This window comes from Loxodonta africana, chromosome 3 (assembly GCF_030014295.1).
Source record: "Loxodonta africana isolate mLoxAfr1 chromosome 3, mLoxAfr1.hap2, whole genome shotgun sequence".
NCBI lineage: Eukaryota > Metazoa > Chordata > Mammalia > Proboscidea > Elephantidae > Loxodonta > Loxodonta africana.
In genome coordinates, this window is record NC_087344.1 from 196,464,697 (window position 1) to 196,482,173 (window position 17,477).

Here is a 17,477-nt window from a genome sequence, read left to right on the forward strand (position 1 = left end):
CCTTGGCCCAAAGGTTCTTTCTCTCCATGGACCTGGAAGCCCACCACACCATCTCCTGCTCTTCTCCTGTTGCCACCATTTCTCTGTTGCTGCTTCTTGCTGTCTTGCCATCTTCTGTGTTACAACTCTCTCGCTCTGTCTCCTGGATCTAGGAGGGTCTCAGCACAGGGACCCTGGGTCCAAAGTATGTGCTCTGTTCCTGTCCTTGGTGGTTGTCAAGGCCCTCCTGTCCACCTCTATGTTGGCCCATTTTAAGCCTAGTGGCATGGCAAAACTGACCAATCCCCTTGTTAGAGTTCCATGCATCTTATTTACATGGTCCTACCCCCATGAGGATGCCATATGCTTTATTTAGATTATTAGCAAGCTATCTAATCCCTTTGGTGGGCCACAAGCACCTATTTGCATGGTATAACCCAGTCATTTGGTGGGAGTTACAAGACCAAGGGCCATATTAAGTAATTCACAGTACCACACCACCCCGCCTCCTTTCCCATAACCTTGTACTCACCTTGGTTCATCGCCTACATTGTCTTCATCTGCTGCTGTTACCACCCCCATGCACACCTGCAAGGGTGCTCATCTTCCCTTTGCCTTTCAGCTAAGAACACACTTGGTACATATCCTTCTGAAAATAGACCTAGTCTTCCATGCTCCCTATCCCCAAATGACCTATCCAAGATAATTCTCCTGCTTTTTTTCCCCTCCCACAACCCCCCTCTCTGCCCCCCTGCCGTTTATTATAGTCAAATTTAGTGGAAGAAGAAGACTCTGGGCCAATAGAGAGCACCACTGTAATACTGGAGATTTTAAAACATGAAATAAAATGATGGCTTTCAAATGAGCTGACATTGCTCAGAAATCACCTCTATACATTAAAACCAGATGACAAATGGTTGACTGAGTAGAGAAAGATATCTCTCCCCTCCTTCACTTCTTAGTATTTACCCTTCCCTTCTTGAGTCAAGATTACAAAAGTTGAAATCATGTAGCAGCTATGACTAGGGTGTAATGTATATTATCCTATATCCCAAAGTTTATCCATGCTTAGCAAGCCAATGGCTAAAGGATATTAGGAGGATTGAACAGCAGTTCATGGGAAGACCCTGTGGTAAAGGATGGCAGAGAGAAAAAGGAATATTGACTGTTACACTTGGCATCTGAGTGCAATATAGTAACGGTGGTGACTTTAGTTCTGTTCTCATGGGCAGCTAAAAGAATAACCACATTGCCATACCTGCTGTGTCCAGTGTGTACTGGTAAAACAGTAGCATTCCCTGTTTCCATGTTCCATGAACACAAGATGGAGATTGACATCCCCTGTGGACACTGAGGTGCTCCCTGTTTCTGGTAATGTGGCTTTTGAGAGTTGGCTGGTGCTGAGGCAATGGTGGAGTTCTCTGTCACCAGCTGCTCGATGTAGGCGTCACTGCAGGGAGGGTATTTGCTGATTTTTTTTTTTTTTTCCCACACTAATCTGGAACATGGAAACCCTGGTGGCGTAGCAGTTAAGAGCTATGGCTGCTAACCAAAAGGTCGGCAGTTTGAATCCACCAGGCGCTCCTTGGAAACCATATGGGGCAGTTCTACTATGTCTTATAGGGTTGCTATGACTCGGAATCAACTCGACAGCAATGGGTTTGGTTTTTTTTTTTTTTGTAATCTGGAACATAGTGCTGAAATGTTTTTCTCTTCATCATCTCTTGCTCCAAACGTGTTATACTTGTTCTCATACACACTCTTAAGAAAGGACATGGCAGCAAAAACATAGTCCATAGCTTTTGGAAAGAGAGTTCTGGCTAGAAAAAGAGGCCTCGACATCTATTGCCGAACCAGTAGTTCTGAAAGCTGGTTTCTCTCTGCCAGGCTGCTTACTCCTGAGGCACTGGGATTGAGCCTCTTCTACTCCCTGGGGCTCCGGGCTTGGACTGGCATCACCTCTCTGAGGTCTTGGGCTTGGGCTGGTATCTCCTCCTTGGGGCCTTGTACTCTGTTTCTCTTCCCTGTCCATCAAGTGTCTACTGCTAAAGATATAACATTATCACTGACTATTTTTTTTTTTTTACTAATCACTGAGGAGTTATTCTTGAGCGCTTTGTTTAGCGGAACAAAAACTGCAAGCCTGTGAGGGGCATTAGTGAATGCCCTTATAAATGGCTTAGCAGAGGAGACAGGATGAGAGACAAGGAAGAAGCAACGCACTTGACACGTCTAAATCATTGATATCTCTTTGGAGTTTTTTTTTTTTTAATCTGTGAATGGGTGACAGGAAGTCCCTGGGTGGTGCGGATGGTTAACACACTTGTCTACTAACCAAAAGGTTGGAGGTTGAAGTCTGCCTAGAGGTGCCTCAGAAGAAAGGCTTAGCAATCTGCTTCCAACAGTCTAGTCATTGAAAACCCTCTGGAGCACAGTTCTACTCTGATACACATGGGGTTGCCATGAGTCAGGATCAACTTGATGGCAACAGGTTTAGGGGTAACACAGCTGGGATTACAGTCCTGACAAAAGTAGGGATAGGACCACAGGCTTAGGTGAGGAAAATACTTTTGAATACGTTCCTGTTACAGATTGAATTGTGTTCTCCAAAGATATGTGTTGTAAATCCTAACCCCTAAACCTGTGGTTGTAATCCAGTTTGGGAATGAGTTGTCTTTGTTATGTTAATGAAACAGGATTAGTGTAGGCTGTGTCTTAAGTCGAACTCTTTTGAGATATACTAAACAAACCAAAACCAAACCTATTGCCATCCAGTTGAATTCGACTCATAGCGACCCTATCGGACAGAGTAGAACTGCTCTACAGGGCTTACAAGGCTGTGAGTTTTTATGGTAGCAGACTGCCATATCTTTCTCCCACGGAACAGCTGGTGGGTTCAAACTGCCAACCTTTCAGTTAGCAGCCAAGCACTTAACTGCTTTGTCACCAGAGTTCCTTTCTGAGGTATAAAAGAGATTAAGCAAACAAGTGAGAGAAGCACAGACAAGGGAAGAGAGATGGCAAGCCACATGAAGATCACCCAGGAGCAGGAGCCCAAAAGAGACAAGGCCCTTCCTCCAGAGTTGACATAGAGAGAAAGCCTTCCCTAGAGCTGGTACTCTGAATTTGGACTTCTAGCCTCTGAACTATGAGAAAATAAATTTCTGTTTGTTAAAGCCATTCATTCACTTGTGGTATTTCTGTTACAGCAGGACTAGATAACTAAGACAGTTCCCAGATTCCAAACTTGGAGATAAAGGTCTTGGGGTAATTCAGGCAACTAAAAAGGGGCTCTGGTGCATGGAGGATATCTGCTGATTTGTTTTTTGCCACACTGATCTCGAACACAGTGCTGAAATGTTTTTGTTCATTATTTCGGCAAAAGATCTCTTTAATGTGTTATAAATCCAAAGATGTCACTTTGAGGACTAAGGTGTGTCTGACCCAAGCCATATTTTCAATTGCCTTGCATGCCATGTGAAAGCTGGACAATGAATAAGGAAAACCAAAGAAGAATTGATGCATCTGAATTATGCTGTTGGCAAAGAATACTGAATATACCATGGATTGCCAGAAGAATGAAGGAGCCCTGGTGATGCAGTTAAGTGCTTGGCTGCTAACCAACAGTTCTGCGGTTCAAACCCACTGGCATCTCCATGGGAGAAAAATGTGACAGTCGGCTTCCATAAAGATTGTAGCTTGGAAACTCTGTGAGGCAGTTCTATTCTGTCCTATACGGTCTCAATGAGTTGGAATCAATTCAACAGCAAGGGGTTTGGTTTTGGTTTAGGTCAGAAGAATGAACAAATCTGTCTTGGAAGAAGTACAGCCAGAATGCTACTTAGAGGTGAGGAAGGCGAGACTTCATCTCACATACTTTGGACATGTTATCAGAAGGGACCAGTTCCTAGAGAAGGACATCAGGCTTGGTGTTATGGTTAAGTTTGTGTGTCAGATAGGCTGGATCATGATTCTCAGTGGTTTGGCAATTATGATATAATTTGGCAGCTATGTAATGATGTAATCACTTCTACGATGAGATCTGCTATGAGCAGCCAATCAATTGAAAGAGAGTTTCCTTTGGGGTGTGGCCTGCATTCAACATGGACTTTCTGGCAAAGCTCGCTGGCTTTTGCTCGCTCTAGATCCTGCAGCTGGCTCCTCTTCATCTGACCTCCAGTACTTGGAATTTGAGCTAGCAGCTTATTGGCCGATCATGGGATTTGTCAGCCTTCCCAGCCTATGAGTAAGTGACCTGCTGTCTTGCCTGCCGATCATGGGTTCACCAGCCCCTGCAGCTATGTGAGTCAGGACAAGCCTCAAGCCTGATCCACGGACTTGGCACTTTTCAGCCTTTACAACCATGTGAGCCACTTCTTTGATATAAATATCTCACTACATATATATATATATATATATATACACAAACACACACACGCTTCACTAGTTTTGCTTCTCTAGAGAATGCAGCCTAAGACATTTGGTACCAAGAGTGGTTCTAGAGAAACAAAATTGTGAGAATGAATTTTCTAAATTGGTTCTCAAGATGTTGATTTGTCTTAAAGATGTTTCCAGTAGTAAAGAGGACACTGCTAATCCATTGTATGAGGTGGCAAAGAAAAATGAAAAATATCACCACCAATAGATCAGGTACAGTGAGAGGCAAGTGATTGCATGTTTGATACTTTATTACAATTTTGTCATAATGAGAAGTATAAGGAAGCTGGTAGATTGGTCCTACTTTAGCTAGACAAAGTGGTGAAAGAAAGAGATGAGCTCAGGGTTTCAGAGTCACATCTCAAGTGCCACATAAATGACCTGAAAGTTTCCACTTGTGCCTTGAAAGAAAGCCTTCTTTTTTGTGGTAACAGACCTGATATTGCTGAAAACCAAACCCAGAGTGTTATCATAAGAGTGGCTGAGTTACAACGCCAATTGAATTCTCAACCTTGAACGGTTAAAGTCAGGTCATTGATTGGAAAGAAATGGGACCCTGAAACTTGGGATGGGGACATATGGGCAAATAAGCAGCAAGCTGAGAACGCTGAGTCCCTAAATCCTGTTGAATCAGTCCTGGCAACAGAACCAGCTTTCTCATTCCCATCTGAAGAGATTACTCTGTCTTTGTTGGCTAAGCCACCCTCACCAGTAAAAGCATTAACACCTCCACCACCATCCCACAAATAAAAAGGAGGCAAAACACCTGGTGGGCCTCTTTGGATTTTGGAGGTAACATATTCCTCATTTGGGTGTGCTACTCGAGCCTATTTATCAAGTACTTGAAAAGCTGCAAGTTTTGAGTGGGGCCCAGGTTCAGGGAAGGTTCAGGCTGCTGTGCAAGCCACTCTGCCATTAGGGCCATATAATCAGGCTAATACAATTGTGCTTGAAGTATTAGTGGCAAGTAGAGATGCTGTTTGGGGTCTTTGGCAGGCCCCTATTGGTGAATCACAGTATAGACCCTTAGGATTTTGGAACAAAGCCCTGCCATTCTCTGCAAATAACTACTCTCTTTCGAGAAACAGATTTTGACTTGTTACTGGGCCTTAGTAGAAACTGAACGCTTAATCACGGGTGACCAAATCACCCTGTGGCCTGAGCTGCCCATCATGAACTGGGTGTTGTCTGACCCACAGAGTCATAAAGTCAGACGTGCACAGAAGCACTCCATCATTACACAGAAGTAGTATATGTGAGATTGGGCCTGAGCAGGAACTGAAGGCACAAGTAAGTTGCATGAGGAAGTCGCCCAAATGCTTGCTCATGGTCTCCATTCCTGTCACATTACCTTCCATCTCTCAGTCTGCATCTATGGCCTCATGGGGAGTTCCTTATGATTAGTTGACTGAAGAATAGAAAACTCATGTCTGATGGTTCTGCATGATATGCAGGCACCACTAGAAAGTGGGCAGAGGCAGCACGACAACCCTTTTCTGGGACCTCCTTGTAGGACAGCAGTGAAGGGAAATCCTTCCAATGGGCAGAACTTTGAGCAGTGCACCTCACTGTTCACTTTGCTTGGAAGAGAAATGGCCTGATGTGCAATTGTATACTGATTCATGGGCTGTGGTCAATGGTTTGGCTGAGTGGTCAGGGAATTGGAAGGAACATGATTGAAAAATTGTAGACAAGGAGATATGGGGAAAAGGTATGTGGACAAATATCTTCACTTCTTTGACAGGGCCAAAGAAGTGAAGATATTTGCATCTTCCATCAATGCTCACCAAAAGGTAACCTCAGCAGAGGAGGATTTTAACACTCAAACGGATGGGATGACATGGTCTGTGGAAACCAGCCATCCTCTTTCTCCAGCCACTCCCATCATTGCCCAATGGGTTGAGGAACAAAGTGGCCATGGTGGCAAAGATGGAGGTTATACATGGGCTCAGCAACATGGACTTCCACTTACCAAGGCTGACTTGGCTACATTCACTGCCGAGTGCCCAATCTGCCAGCAGCAGGGACCAACATGGAGTTCCTGCTATGGCACCTTTCCTTGAGGTGATCAGCCAGCAACGTGGTGGCAGGTTGATTACACTGGTACACTTCCATCGTGGAAAGGGCAATATTTTGTTCTTACTGGAAAAGGCACTTACTATTGATACAGACTTGTCTTCCATACTTACAATGCTTCTGCCAAAGTTATCATCCATGAACTTTCAGAATGCTTGTACACTGTAATGGTATCTCACACAGCATTGCTTCCAATCAAGGGACTCACTTCACAACAAATGAAGTGCAGCAATGGGCCCAGTCTCATGAAATTCACTGGTCTTACCGTGTTTCCCATCATCCTCAAGCAGCGGGCTTGGTAGAATGATGGAATGGCCTTCTAAAGATCTTCTCATTATGGTGCCAGCTAGGTGGCAATACCTTGCAGGGTTGGGACAGTGTTTTCCAGGAGGCTGTATATGCTCTCAACTAGCATCCACTATATGGTGCTGTTTCTCCCATAGTCAGGATTCATGGGTCCACAAATCAACAGGTTGAAATGAGAATGGTATATCACTCACTATTACCTCTAGTGACCCACTTGCAAAATTTTTGCTTCCTGTTCCCACAACCCTATGCTCTGCAGGTCTAGAGGTCTTAGTTCCAAAGGGAGAAATGCTCCCACCAGGAGGCACAACACTGATTCCACTGAACTGGAATTTAAAGATGCCACTCAGCCACTTTGGGTTCCTCATGCCTCTGAATCAACAGGCAAAGAAGGAAGTTACTGTATTGGTTGGTGTGATTGATCCTGATTACCAAGGGAAATGAAATTGATAATACATAATGGAGGTAAAGAAGAATATGTATGGAATAAGGAGATCCCTTAGGACACCTCTTAATACTGCCATGTCTTGTGATTAAAGTCAATGGAAAACTACAGCAACCCCATACCAACATGGCTGTTAATGGCCCAGAGCCTTCAGGAATGAAGATTGGGTCACCCTACCAGGCAATGAACCATGACTAGCTGAGCTGTTTTCTGTTTGTTGTATCGTGTTAGGTGCAAGTATGACTTTATAATTGTCTTTATTTAGGGATTGGGTATGGTTCAGGGAGATGTATACAGGGCTCAAGTTGACAAAGCGTGGACTGTGATGGTTAAGGTTGTGTGTCAACTGGGCTGAGCCATGATTCTCAGTGGTTTGGCAGTTATGGTTAGTTTGGCAGCTATGTTATGATGTAGTCACTTCCATGATGAGATTTGCTATGAGCAGACAATCACTGAAAGGGAGTTTCCTTGGGGGCATGGCATGCATCCAATATATGGCAAAGCTTGCTGGCTTTTGCTCACTCTGGATCCTGCCGTTGGATCCTGTTCATCTGACCTCTGGTTCTTGTGACTTGAGCTAGCAGCTTACCAGTCATTCTTGGGATTTGTTAGCTTCCACAGCTTGTGAGCCTGAGGGCTGCTGTCTGACCTGCCGATCTTGGGCTCACCAGCCCCTGCAGCTGTGTGAGTCAGGAGAAGCCTCCAGCCTGACTCACAAGCTTGGGACTTTCCAGCCTCTGCAACCGTGTGAGCCATTTCCTTGACATAAATCCCTCCTTATATACAGGCACTTCACTGGTTTTGCTTCTCTGGAGAGCCTTGCCTAAGACACTTGGTAAAGTAGAAGGTTAGTGAAAAAGAGGAAGACCCTCAATGAGATGGAATGGCTCAGTGGCTGCAACAGTGGGCTCAAACATAGTAATGATTGTGAAGATGGTGCAGGATGGCACAGGACCAGGGGGTGTTTGGTTGCACATAAGGTCACTATAAGTTGGAACTGATTCAGCGGCACCTAACAACAACAAAAATAGGGACAACCATCCTGCTCCCTGGACAGCCTTGCTCTCCTACTTCGAGGGACTTTGTGTTGTTGCTGTGTAGGGTCCTTGGCCTCCCCTTGACCTTGCCCCAATATAGATCCAGTTTTTCTCACTTCTATCTCTTCCATCTCTTACTCTTGCACCTATCCCTTGCCTTAATATCCTTTTTGGCAGCAGCCCCTCCTGCCCATCTCTTTGTTCTTCTCTCTGTCCCTCTTACCCTTGCTGAGTTTCCCTTATTTCTGGAGTTATTTGCAGTGGGAGTGGCTCCTGGCAGCTTCCTTGTGAATGCTATAATCAGTCCTTACAAGTCCTCATTGGATTCACTATCCATTGAATGGCTGTCTTCCTGTTCTTCATCATCTTCTCTCCAAAGGTAACCCTTCAGTGCTGTCTGCATCTCTGAAAATTGAGAGTTAGTGGACAAGAAGTTTGTTTTTTTTATATTTAGATGGAGATCACTGGTGCCTTCTTTTCTGGTTGTCTGGGTGGCAGCTCTGTCTCCAGAGCTACAAATGCAGAGACTCATCTCACAGATGGGCTGGAACTCAGCCTGTTCACGACTGTAGGAAAAGCTTCCCCGTTCCTTCCTTGGCTACTTCCCTCCTGCAGCCATCCAGCTAGGGTGGTATTGGCAGCCTTCCCCTTTTCTCCCTCAGTGCTTCTATAAAGATAGTAATAATAATAATAACAAGAAGTCTTCTTTACTGTCTAATCACTTAGATTTTTAAAAAAATGAAGCTAAGGGAGCTATCCCCATTAGATCACCTCAGAGTATCCTTTCCGGCATATAACTCTGTGCTGACTTAGGTTTCATCATAGCTAGGGCCTTCAGGAATCCTCATCCCCCAAGCTGGCTGCCTCCCTAGCCTTGTGCTACCTACAGGACATGAATGATGACCATAGTAGTATTTAAAATTTGCAAAGTTTTGACTATGTGCTGGAATCGGTTCTAAGTACTTCTACATATATTAACTCACTTAATGCTTACAAATATGTAATACTATTATTATCCCCATTTTACAAATGGGGAAACTGGGGCAAGAAATATTAAATGACTTGCCCCAAAAAAGAGGCCAGTTAATGTTGAACTAGGACCAGAACTCAGGAAGTCTGGCTCCAGAATGTGTGCTCTTTACCCTGCCTTCACAAGGAACCGAATGAGCGAAGGACAGAGAGTTTGGTTGTCAAGGATGCTGTCTGTCCCAGCCTACCTTAGTTAAGAGAGGGTGGATCTTCCCTTAGCCAAGCTCAGTCATACCTACTTTGTCCCTCATAGCCCAAACAGGTAAGATCTGGACTCTCTCTGGTTCCAAAAGGGAGGACCAGGCCTTGGCTTTACCTGAACCGCTCTGGCTCTTACTCCTTCTAGAATCATATTAGTGCCTTGACCTCCTCATCCAGCCACCTGGGAAATCCAGGGAACATGTGGCCAGGCTCTCTGAAATTGGAAATGATTTCAAGTAAAATTAAAAGAGAAATGGGACTCAGAGCTTGGGAGGTAGGGTTGATATGCAAGCCCAGAAAAAAAGGAAAGGTTGAATAAGGTATAAAGTTGAAATAAAGCCAAACTCTTCTGTAACTCATGGGAGGGCCCTAGGCTCAATTATTCTCCTACACCAGTTCTGAACAGGGGAATGTACTACCCTCCAGGGAGATATTTTTGAAACCTGTAGGTATTTTTTGGTTGTCACAGTTGTGGCTGTCTGTGAAAAAAAAAAAAAAAAAAATTGGGGAGGGGCATATTCCTAGTATTTAGTGTCCAGGGGCCAGAGATGCTAGACATTCTGCAAAGACTAGGATGTTATTGTCGTTAGTTGCCATCAAGCCAATTCCGACTCATGGCGACCTCATGTGTGAAGAGTAGAATTGCTCCATAGAGTTTTCAAGGCAGTGACCTTTCAGAAGCAAATCACCAGGCCTGTCTTCCATGACACCTCTGGGTGGGTTCGAATCACCAACCTTTCAGCTAGTAGTCAAGGGCTAAACCATCCGTACCCCCCAGGGACCTGCAATGACCAGAATAGTGCTGCACAAAAAGAGTTGTCCCTCATCTCACATGACTTTTAAAAGTCCCACTGGATATTAATGTAGGTGAAAAGCTTGTTATTATCTGAGCCTAGAACGCAGCTCCATTTTACTAGTAAACGCAAGAAGAGGTTCATATTTATGCCCGTTCCAAAGAAAGGTGACCAACCAAATGTGGAAATTATTGAACAATACCATTAATATCACACACAAGCAAAATTTTCTGAAGATCATTCAACAACAGTTGCAGCAGTGCATCAACAGGGAACTACCAGAAATTTAAGCCAGATTGACAGGAGGATGTAGAACAATGGATATCATTGCTGATGTGAGAGGAACCCTGGCTGAAAGCAGAGAATACCAAAAAGATGTTTATCTGTGTTTTATTGACTATGCAAAGGCATTCAATTGTGTGGATCATAACAAATCATGGATAATACTGCGAGGAATGGGAATTCCAGAACACTCAATTGTGCTCATGTGGAAAATGTACATGGACCAAAAGATAGTCATTTGAACAGAACAAGGGGTATACTGTGTGGTTTAAAGTCAGGAAAGGTGCCTGTCAGGGTTGCATCATTTCACCATACTTATTCAATCTGTATGCTGAGCAAATAATTCGAGAAGCTGGACTCTCTGAAGAAGACGGTGACATCAGGATTGGAAGAAGATTGTTAACCTGCAATATGCACGTGACACAACATTGCTTACTAAAAGTGAAGAAGACTTGAAGCACTTACTAATGAAGATCAAAGATTACAGCCTTCAGTATGGATTATACCTCAACATAAAAAACCCAAAATCCTCACAACTGGACCAGTAAACAACATCATGATAAATGGAAAAAAGATTAAAGTTGCCAAGGATTTCATTTTACTTGGATCCGCAATTAACACCCATGGAAACAGCAGTCAAGAAATCAAATGACACATTGCATTGGGCAGATCTACTGCTAAAGACCTCTTTAAAGTGTTAAAAAGCAAAGATGTCACTTTGAGGACTAAGGTGTGCCTGACCCGATCCATGGTATTTTCAATCTCCTCATTTGCATTCAAAAGCTGGACAATAAATAAGGAAGACTGAAGGAAAATTGATGCTTTTGAATTATGTTATTGCAAAGAATATTGAATATACCATGGACTGCCAGAAAAAGGAACAAATCTGTCTTGGAAGAAGTACAGCCAGAAAATTCCTTAGAAGCAAGGATGGCGAGACTTCGTCTCACATACATTGGACACGTTATCAGGAAAGTTCAGTCCCTGGAGAAGGACATCGTGCTTGGTAAAGTACAAAAAAAAAAAAAAAAAAAAAACGCAAGGTCAGTGAAAAAGAGGAAGATCCTCAATGAGATGGACTGACACAGTGGTTGCACCGATGGGGTCAAACATAACAATGACTGTGAGGATGACTCAGGACCTGGCAGTGTTCGTTCTGTTGTGCATAGGGTCACAATGAGTCAGAACAGACTAGACAGCACCTACAAGAACAACATAGTTATGGTTGTACTTTGGCACTTATGAACTTGTTCTAATTTTCTTCAACTTGAACTTGCATATGAGCAATTGATGGTCTGTCCCACAGTTGGCCCCTGGCATTTTTCTGACTGATGATATTGAACTTTTCCATTGTCTCTTTCCACAGATGTAGTCAATTTGATTCCTCTGTATTTCATCTGTTGAGGTCCACGTGTACAGTCGCCACTTATGTTGGTATTTCTGATGAAGTTGGTCTTGCAAAATTCTATCATGTGGTCTCTGGTGTAGTTTTTAACACCAAGGCTGTATTTTCGAAATACTGTTCCTTCTTCTTTGTTTCCACCTTTTGTATTCCAATCGCCAGTAATTATCAATACATCTTGATTGCATTTTTGATCTATTTCGGACTGCAGAAGTTGGTAAAAGTCTTCAATCTTCATCTTTGGCATTAGTGGTTGGTGCATAAATTTGAATAATAGTCATATTAACTGGTCTTCCTTATAGCCATATGGATAGTATCCTATCACTGACAGCTTTATACTCTTCAATTTGTCTTTCCCAGTAGTCTGATTCAAAATGGCTAATACCAGTCCATTTCAGCTCACTAATGCCTTAGGGTGTCTATCGATGTTTACTCATTCCATTTCATTTTTGATGACTTCCAGTTTTCACAGATTTATACTTTGTACATTCCATATTCTGATTATCAATGGATGTTTGCAGCTGTTTCTTCTCATCTTGAGTTGTGCCACAACAGCAGATGAAGGTCCCAAAAGCTTGACTCCATCCACATCATTAAGGTCAACTCTACCTTGAGGAGGCAGCTCTTATTCAGTCATATTTTGCGTGCTTTCCAACCTGAGGGGCTCATCTTCCGGCACTATATCAATCAGACAGTGTTCTCCTCCTATTCATAAGGTTTTCACTGGCCAAGTTTTTCAGAAGTAGACTGCCGTGTCCTTCTTCCTAGCCTGCCTTAGTCTGTAAGCCCCACTGAAACCTGTCCACCAAGGGCGACCCTGCTGGTATTTAAAATACCAGTGGCAAAGCTTTTAGGATCACAGTAACACACACAAGCCACCACAGTACGACAAACTGACAGTCACGAATGGAATACTACGCAACGATAAAGAACAATGATGAATCTGTGAAACATCTCACCACATGGGTGAATCAGGAGGGCATTATGCTGAATGAAATAAACCAATGACAAAAGGACAAGTACTGTCTAAGGTTACTACTATACAAAAACTCATGAAAAGGTTTACACACAGAAAGGAACGATCTTTGAAGGTTACAAGAGAGGGGGAAAGTGGGGAGGGAAAAATACTAGCTAGATGGTAGATTTGGTGAAGGGTAGTAATACCTTTGGTGAAGGGTAAGCCAGTACACAATACTGGGGAAGTCAGCAGAGCTTGAGCAAGGCAAAGTTGTAGAAGCTTCACAGACACATCCAAACTCCCTGAGGGACCAAATTACTGGGTTGAAGGCCGGGGACCACGGTCTTGGAGGACATCTAGGTCAATTGGCATGACATATCTAATAAAGGAAATTTTCTACATCCGACTGTGATAAGTAACATCTGGAATCTTAAAAGCCTGAGAGTGGCCATCTAAGATACATCTACTGGTCTCATCCTGGCTCGAGCAAGGAAGAATGAAGAAAACCAAAAACACAAGGGAAAGATTAGTCCAAAGGACTAATGGACCACAAATATCAGAGCCTCAAACAGACTGAGCCCAGAACAACTAGATGGTGGCCGGCTACCACCACTGACTGTTCGAACAGGATCACAGTAGAGGGTCTCACACAGAAGGGGAGAAAAATGTAGAACAAAACTCAAATTCACACACACAAAAAAGTCGTGCCACATCAGCAAGTGAAGTTCTTGAAGGCTTGACTCCATTCACGTGTGGAAATCATCGAACAACATCATCAGTACCACATGCAAGAAAAATTTTATTGAAGATCATTCAAAAGCGGCTGCAGCAGTACATTGACAAGGAGCTGCCAGAAATTCAAGCCGGATTCAGAAGAAGACGTGGAACCAGGGATATCACAGCCGATGCGAGATGGATCCTGGCTGAAAGCAGAGAATACCAGAAAGATGTTCACTTGCGTTTTATTCACTATGCAAGGGCATTCGACTGTGTGGATTGTAACAAATCATGGATAACACTGAAAAGAATGGGAATTCCAGAACACTTAATTGTGCTCATGTGGAAAATGTACATGGACCAAGAGGTAGCTGTTTGAACAGAACAAGGGGAATACTGTGTGGTTTAAAGTCAGGAAAGGTGTCTGTCAGGGTTGCATCATGTCACCATACTTATTCAATCTGTATGCTGAGTAAATAATTTAAGAAGCTGGACTCTATAAAGAAGAACATGGCATCGGGGTTGGAGGAAGGCTACTACTAACCTGTGGTACGTACATGATAGAACCCTGCTTTCTGAAAGCAAAGAGGACTTGAAGCACTTACTGATGAAGATCAAAGATTACAGCCTTCAGTGTGGATTCTGCCTCAAGGTAAAGAAAGCAAAAATCCTCACAACTGGACCATTAAGCAACATCATGATAAACAGAAAAAAGATTGAGGGTGGATTCACAATCAACACCCATGGAAGCAGCAGTCAAGAAATCAAACATCCTATCAAAACCACAATGAGATACCGTTTCAACTCAGCATGAATCAATAAAACAGAAAATAACAAATGTTGGAGAGCCTGCGGGGAAATCAGAACACTTATGCACTTCTGGTGGGAATGCAAAATGATAAAACCATTTTGCAAAATGATATGGCGCTTCCTTAGAAAGCTAGAAATAGAAATACCATATGATCCAGCAATCCCACTTCTAGGAATATATCCTAGAGAAATAAGTCATCACACGAATAGATATATGTACCCCCATGTTCATTGCAGCATTGTTCACAATAGCAAAAAGATGGAAACAACCTCGATGCCCATCAACAGACGGATGGATAAACAACGTGTGATACATACACACAATGGAGTATTAGGCAATGATAAAGAACAACGATGAATCTGTGAAGCGTCTCATAACATGGATGTAGCTGGTGGGCACTATGCTGAGTGATATAAGTCAATCACAAAAGGACAAACATTGTATGGGACCACTACTGTAAAAACGCATGAAAAGGTTTACATACAAAAATAAATAATTTTTGGTGGTTATGAGGGAGGGGAGGGGTGGGGATGAAAAAACAATAGAAAATAGATAAGCGGTAACTTTGATGAAGGGTATGACGGTGCACAATACTGGGGAAGTCAGCACAGCTTGTACAAGGCAGGCCATGGTAGCTCCATAGACACACCCAAACTCCCTGAGGGGCTGAACTGCTGGGCTGAGGGCTGTGGGGACCATGGTCTCAGGGAACATCTAGCTCAACTGGCATAACAGAGTTTATAAAGAAAATGTTCTACATTCTACTTTGGTGAGTAGTGTTTGGGGTCTTAAAAGCCTATGAGTGGCTACCTAGAATACTCCACTGGTCTCACACCTTTGGGAGCAAGAAAGAATGAAGAAAACTAAAGACACAAGGGACCACATCTACCACGACCTCCACCAGACTGAGACCAGTACAACTAGATGGTGCCTGGCTACCAACACTGACTGCTCTGACAGGGATCACAATAGAGGGTCCTGGACAGAGCTAGAGAAAAATGTAGCACAAAATTCTAACTAAAAAAGAAAGACAAGACTTGCCGGCCTGACAAAGACTGGAGAAACCCTGAGAGTATGGCCTCTGGACACTCAGCTCAGTAATGAGGCCACTCCTGAGGCTCACCCTTCAGCCCAAGATTGAACAGGCCCATGGAGCAAAAGAAGCCTAAAGGGGCGCACCAGTCCTGGGGCGGGGACTGTAAGGTAGGAAGGAACAGAAAAGCTGGTAATAGGGAACCCAGAGTTGAGAAGGGAGAGTGTTGATATGTTGTGAGGTTGTTAACCAATGTCATCTAAAGTTCAATAAATAAATAGAATAAAAATTAGAGCAGAATTAAATGAAATAGAGAACAGAAAAACAATTGAAAGAGTTAACAAGACCAAAAGCAGGTTCTTTGAAAAGACTAACAAAATCAATAAACCATTGGCCAAACTGAGAACAGAAAAACAGGAGAGGGAGCAAATAACCCAAATAAGAAATGAGATGGGCGATATCAGAACAGATCCAACTGAAATTAAAAGAATCGTATCAGATTACTATGAAAAATTACACGGTAACAAATTTGAAAACCTAGAGGAAATGGACAAATTTCTAGAAACACACTACCTACCTAAACAAACAGAGGCAGAACAACTACAAAAGAAGAGATTGAAAACGTAATTAAAAAACTCCCAACAAATATAATGTGATTGTGAATTTTATGGTATGTGAATTATATCTCGATAAAGTTGTTATATGTGATTAAAAAAAAAAAGAGAAAGAAATCAAACGACCCATTGCATTGGACAAATCAGCTGTGAAGGCTTCTTTAAAGTGTTGAAAAGCAAAATGTCAACATGAAGACTAAGGTGCACCTGACCCAAGCAATGGCGTTTTCAATCACCTCACATGCATTCGAAAGCTGGACAATGAGTAAGGAAGACCGAAGAAGAATAATTCCTTTGAATTGTGGCGTTAAAAGAATATTGAATATACCATGGGGTGCTAAAAGAACAAAGCAATCTGTCTTGGAAGAAGTGCAGCCGGAATGCTCCTTAGAAGTCAGGATGGCGAAAGGATGTCTCACTTACTTTGGACATGCTATCAGGAAAGATCAGTCACTGGAGAAAGACATCATGTGTAGTAAAGTAGAGGGTCAGCGAAAAAGAGGACGCCCCTCAGCAAGATGGACTGAAACACTGGCTGCAACAATGGGCTCAGGCATAACAATGATTGTGAGGATGGCACGGGACCAGGCAGTGTTTCACTCTGTTGTACGTAGGGTCACTGTGAGTTGGAACCGACTTGACGGCACCTAACAGCAACGACTACTTTGAGGAGGCAACTCTTCCCCAGTCGTCTTTGGAGTGCCTTCCAACCTGAGGGGCTCATCTCCCCGCATTATATCCGACAATGTTCTGCTGCTATTCATAAGGTTTTCACTGGCTAATTGTTTTCAGAAGTAGACTGCCAGGTGGTTCTTCCTAGTTTGTCTTAGTCTGGAAGCCCCCACACATCTGTCACTTTGGGGGCTTTCATGTTGCTGTGATGCTGGAAGCTATGCCACCAGTATTCGAATACCAGCAGGGTCACCGGTGGAGGACAAGATTCATGTATGTTATATTACATATGAATTCATTTCAAGATAGTAAAAGGAACAATGGATCTGCTGTGGTTGGGAACTATTGCCCAGACCTTTCAGAAAGCCATGCCCAGCACTATCCTGAAGACCCAGAAGAAATGTCTTTGTCTTGCCTCCTTCCCTTTCTGTCTAAAAAAAAAAAAAAAACAAGAGTCCCCCAGGCCTCACTGCCAAGCTCTAAGTCTTTATCATGAGCTGAATACTCAGGTAAGGATTCCAGGCCAGACAGCTGGGACTAGGCTGGGAGCCTCACTTAACGCAGGACAAAAGGATGGTGTCTGAGTTGTGAAGCTGACAGCCATAGTTTAAGATTCTGGACTACTTAGCAGTAAGCTAAGCCCTGCTCCCTGAGTGTGTGTTGAAGTGGGGCTTTCTTCAGCTG